Raw genomic sequence first — 5,715 nt, forward strand, 5'->3', positions numbered from 1 at the left:
TCTCACCGTCGCATTCTATCTAGCGAAGAGTGAGGAGAATGTTTGAACTTTTAAACCGGCGCAGGAGGTTTCCTCGCGAAACTTTTCGACCGGTATCGTTATGTATGATATTTTTCGTATATAAAACAACGAAAGAGAGAGTTAAGCGTGGCGTTACGTTCCTACGCGTTCGTTTCGCGAACACGCACTCGCGCTTTCGACGAAAGTGTAGTTTTCAGTTTCGGAGTATCCGAACGAGAACGCAGTTCCCTGGTTGATCCTGCCAGTAGTCATATGCTTGTCTCAAAGATTAAGCCATGCATGTCTCAGTACAAGCCGAATTAAGGTGAAACCGCGAAAGGCTCATTAAATCAGTTATGGTTCCTTAGATCGTACCCACATTTACTTGGATAACTGTGGTAATTCTAGAGCTAATACATGCAAACAGAGCCCCGACCGGAAACGGAAGGGGCGCTTTTATTAGATCAAAACCAATCGGTGGCGGTCTCCGTCATCGTACAACTTGGTGACTCTGAATAACTTTACGCTGATCGCACGGTCTCGCACCGGCGACGCATCTTTCAAATGTCTGCCTTATCAACTGTCGATGGTAGGTTCTGCGCCTACCATGGTTGTAACGGGTAACGGGGAATCAGGGTTCGATTCCGGAGAGGGAGCCTGAGAAACGGCTACCACATCCAAGGAAGGCAGCAGGCGCGCAAATTACCCACTCCCGGCACGGGGAGGTAGTGACGAAAAATAACGATACGGGACTCATCCGAGGCCCCGTAATCGGAATGAGTACACTCTAAACCCTTTAACGAGGATCAATTGGAGGGCAAGTCTGGTGCCAGCAGCCGCGGTAATTCCAGCTCCAATAGCGTATATTAAAGTTGTTGCGGTTAAAAAGCTCGTAGTCGAATCTGTGTCCCGCGCCGCCGGTTCATCGTTCGCGGTGTTAACTGGCGTGCCGCGGGACGTCCTGCCGGTGGGCTTAGCTCGAGAGGGCGGCCCAACTCAATCCCGCCGCGGTGCTCTTCATTGAGTGTCGAGGTGGGCCGGCACGTTTACTTTGAACAAATTAGAGTGCTTAAAGCAGGCTAAAACTTCGCCTGAATACTGTGTGCATGGAATAATGGAATAGGACCTCGGTTCTATTTTGTTGGTTTTCGGAACCCCGAGGTAATGATTAATAGGAACGGATGGGGGCATTCGTATTGCGACGTTAGAGGTGAAATTCTTGGATCGTCGCAAGACGGACAGAAGCGAAAGCATTTGCCAAAAACGCTTTCATTGATCAAGAACGAAAGTTAGAGGTTCGAAGGCGATCAGATACCGCCCTAGTTCTAACCATAAACGATGCCAGCTAGCGATCCGCCGACGTTCTTTCGATGACTCGGCGGGCAGCTTCCGGGAAACCAAAGCTTTTGGGTTCCGGGGGAAGTATGGTTGCAAAGCTGAAACTTAAAGGAATTGACGGAAGGGCACCACCAGGAGTGGAGCCTGCGGCTTAATTTGACTCAACACGGGAAACCTCACCAGGCCCGGACACCGGAAGGATTGACAGATTGAGAGCTCTTTCTTGATTCGGTGGGTGGTGGTGCATGGCCGTTCTTAGTTGGTGGAGCGATTTGTCTGGTTAATTCCGATAACGAACGAGACTCTAGCCTGCTAAATAGGCGTATTTCGACATCCCAAAGGCCCGCCGGTCTCGGGTTCGCCCGTTGGCCGTGCGCGGTTTTTACTGTCGGCGTACAAACAATTCTTCTTAGAGGGACAGGCGGCTTCTAGCCGCACGAGATTGAGCAATAACAGGTCTGTGATGCCCTTAGATGTTCTGGGCCGCACGCGCGCTACACTGAAGGAATCAGCGTGTCCTCCCTGGCCGAGCGGCCCGGGTAACCCGCTGAACCTCCTTCGTGCTAGGGATTGGGGCTTGCAATTGTTCCCCATGAACGAGGAATTCCCAGTAAGCGCGAGTCATAAGCTCGCGTTGATTACGTCCCTGCCCTTTGTACACACCGCCCGTCGCTACTACCGATTGAATGATTTAGTGAGGTCTTCGGACCGGTACGCGGTGGCGTTTCGGCGTCGCCGATGTCGCTGGGAAGATGACCAAACTTGATCATTTAGAGGAAGTAAAAGTCGTAACAAGGTTTCCGTAGGTGAACCTGCGGAAGGATCATTAACGTGTCTCGAACACACGCACTGTCTTTACACAGACACACACACCATCGTCTGATCGTGTTGTTGTTGTCGTGCGAAGTATGTCGCGTCCGTGGACGACGTACACGCTCGATCTAACATCAAAAGACGTCTGCGGCGTAGACGACGGCACGTCCAGCCTTTAGCGGTGCCGTCGCGCGTTTCCGAAGCGCGTTCTCTTCTCTTCTCTCGTCCCACGTGGGGATCGATGCGAAAGAGGAAACGCGTCTAAGAGACGGCGTCACACGACGTCCTCGAACTATTGAATCGTCCAGAGTCGGATTAGGCGTCATGCCGATGCGAACTCGCGGCGCCGGTCCTTTACGCGCGTTCGTCGTGCGATCGGGCAGACGGCATTTCGGGCACCTTGATCCGCTAAAGAACCTCAAAGAGTTCGATTCGGATCGCAGGTTTCGTAAGTACGTGCGGGGCGTTTCGTGCGCCTTTGCTCGTCTTCGTTACCGTGGGTTTTAAATGATTTTCGCCCGGCCGACGGGTTCGGCTCGATGCCGCCGTTCTCGTCGAGACGATTCGAAACGTCGTTCGAGACGCTCCTAGGAAGCGCCGTTTGACGAAATCACACCTAGTTTGTTTGGTTAAGTGATCGTTGTGCGGTTGAGCTTCTGCTTTAGAAAAGGAGATCAAGTCTTGCGACTAACAAAAAAAAAAAGAGAGAGAGGAAAAGATGGAATTAGTAAGACGACACGTCGTTCGAAAATTTCTCTTTTCTTTTTTTTTTTTTTATCTTAATAAACAATCGAAACCGAGAGAATTTCGACGCAGAACGTTCCAGGCCGTCGCGAGGCGAGCCGGAGAGAACGTGCGTCTTAATGTGTATTCTAAAAGATTACCCTGAACGGTGGATCACTTGGCTCGTGGGTCGATGAAGAACGCAGCTAATTGCGCGTCAACTTGTGAACTGCAGGACACATGAACATCGACATTTCGAACGCACATTGCGGTCCTCGGATAAACTGTTCCCGGACCACTCCTGGCTGAGGGTCGTGTCAATTTCAAAGACTGCTCGGTTCGCCTCGTTTGAGAAAGCGTGGCGTTCGTCGGAGCGAGTTGGATGTTTTTTAGACGCGTGCCGTTGGAGATCGATGTCGAGACGACTTACGTAACGTTCGTTCGTTTCGAGTACGATCCGGCGTACGCGACATCCGGAGACGCGATAGCGGCCCGTCGGGGTGACGTGTCGGACTTTCTTTTCGAAGGAGTTCGTCGTCGTCCTTCGACGGGCGGATCAGCAGACGTAAAGCACAAAACGATCGACTTTCGACGGCCATAACGGCGTTGATTTTGTCGAACGATGCGACCGTCGTGTCCGAGGCGTGCGTGACGTATCTCGCGACGACGTCAGGTCGCTGTTCGACGAAAGACCGTAAAGGCCGCGTCGACGACGTGCCATGATCGTTTGCGTATTAAAATGATCCATTTCCAGATCTATTCGATCTTGCGACCTCAGAGCAGGTGAGACTACCCGCCGAATTTAAGCATATTATTAAGCGGAGGAAAAGAAACTAACTAGGATTCCCTCAGTAGCGGCGAGCGAACAGGGAAGAGCCCAGCACCGAATCCCGCGGCCGAAACCGGACGCCGGGAAATGTGGTGTTAGGGAGGGTCCGTCATCCCGAAATCGTGCGGCGCGTCCAAGTCCATCTTGAACGGGGCCACAGCCCATAGAGGGTGCCAGGCCCGTAGTGACCGCTGCCGGTGACGGGAGGATCTCTCCTCAGAGTCGGGTTGCTTGAGAGTGCAGCCCTAAGTGGGTGGTAAACTCCATCTAAGGCTAAATATGACCACGAGACCGATAGCGAACAAGTACCGTGAGGGAAAGTTGAAAAGAACTTTGAAGAGAGAGTTCAATAGTACGTGAAACCGTTCAGGGGTAAACCTGAGAAACCCGAAAGGTCGAAAGGGGAGATTCAGCGTGTCTCGATCGTGGCGCTGGGCGGTCGCGTGACGGACGGCGTACGCGTCGTCTGCGCCTTCCGTCCTCCGAACTGCGATCGAACGCGTGCACTTCTCCCCCTGTAGGACGTCGCGATCCGTTGGGTGCCGGTCTGAGGCCCGCGGTGGAGCCCGTTCGGACGGTTCGCCGTTTCCGAACGAACCCGCGGTGTTTCCCGGTCGGCTCGCTCGACGGTATAAAGATGGCGCGAGGCCGCCGCTTGTTCGGCGTCCGCCCTACGGCAAGCGCTCTCGTCGCGACGGTGATCGGACCTGGTGCCGGTCCCGTCCCCGGGTGGCTGTTGGCTGTGGGTCGTCGGACAGACCTCGTCTTCTTTTAGAACGCCGATCTGCGACGCTATAGCTTTGGGTACTTTCAGGACCCGTCTTGAAACACGGACCAAGGAGTCTAGCATGTGCGCGAGTCATTGGGACATTACTAAACCTAAAGGCGCAATGAAAGTGAAGGTCCGCCTTGCGCGGACCGAGGGAGGATGGGCGGTCGTTACGGCTGCCGCCTCGCACTCCCGGGGCGTCTCGTTCTCATCGCGAGAAGAGGCGCACCAAGAGCGTACACGCTGGGACCCGAAAGATGGTGAACTATGCCTGGTCAGGACGAAGTCAGGGGAAACCCTGATGGAGGTCCGTAGCGATTCTGACGTGCAAATCGATCGTCGGAACTGGGTATAGGGGCGAAAGACTAATCGAACCATCTAGTAGCTGGTTCCCTCCGAAGTTTCCCTCAGGATAGCTGGCGCTCATAGCGCACGAGTTTCATCCGGTAAAGCGAATGATTAGAGGCATTGGGGTCGAAACGGCCTCAACCTATTCTCAAACTTTAAATGGGTGAGATCTCCGGCTTGCTCGAACTATTGAAGCCGCGAGACTCGAATCAGAGTGCCAAGTGGGCCATTTTTGGTAAGCAGAACTGGCGCTGTGGGATGAACCAAACGCCGAGTTAAAGCGCCTAAATCGACGCTTATGGGATACCATGAAAGGCGTTGGTAACTTAAGACATCAGGACGGTGGCCATGGAAGTCGGAATCCGCCAAGGAGTGTGTAACAACTCACCTGCCGAAGTTACTAGCCCTGAAAATGGATGGCGCTGAAGCGTCGTGCTTATACTCGGCCGTCAGCGGCATGTGCGGTCCGGTGGCCTCTGGTCACGGGCCATGAAGCCCTGACGAGTAGGAGGGTCGCGGCGGTGAGCGCAGAAGGACTGGCCGTGAGGCCGTCTGGAGCCGCCGTCGGTGCAGATCTTGGTGGTAGTAGCAAATACTCCAGCGAGGCCCTGGAGGACTGACGTGGAGAAGGGTTTCGTGTGAACAGCCGTTGCACACGAGTCAGTCGATCCTAAGCCCTAGGCGAAAGCCGATGTCGATGTGGTGTAGATTTGTCGTTGGTCACAAACACGACCTCCAGAGCCGTGGTGACGTGAACGTACGGATTGTGCACACACCCGTTGGGCGAAAGGGAATCCGGTTCCTATTCCGGAACCCGGCAGCGGAACCGCTTATAATTCGGGCCCTCGCAAGAGAGTTCGTCGGGGCAACCCAAAAGGACCCGGAGACGCCGTCG

The 5,715-nt window shown here is 54.0% G+C and overlaps 2 non-coding genes across 2 annotated transcripts; both read left to right on the forward strand.

Annotated features, from left to right (window-relative positions):
- Nucleotides 1–246: 246 nt before the first annotated feature.
- LOC135122173 (small subunit ribosomal RNA) lies at nt 247–2,167 on the forward strand. The gene has a single exon (XR_010279269.1). It is a non-coding gene; the product is annotated as a small subunit ribosomal RNA (ribosomal RNA).
- Nucleotides 2,168–3,032: 865 nt separating this feature from the next.
- On the forward strand, nt 3,033–3,189 carry LOC135122177 (5.8S ribosomal RNA). Its single transcript, XR_010279271.1, has one exon. It is a non-coding gene; the product is annotated as a 5.8S ribosomal RNA (ribosomal RNA).
- The last annotated feature ends 2,526 nt before the right edge of the window (nt 3,190–5,715 follow it).

Source organism: Zophobas morio, unplaced genomic scaffold, assembly GCF_036711695.1.
Source record: "Zophobas morio isolate AGI-343-1 ecotype UQ-CSIRO unplaced genomic scaffold, CSIRO_AGI_Zmor_V1 ptg000920l, whole genome shotgun sequence".
Lineage (NCBI taxonomy): Eukaryota > Metazoa > Arthropoda > Insecta > Coleoptera > Tenebrionidae > Zophobas > Zophobas morio.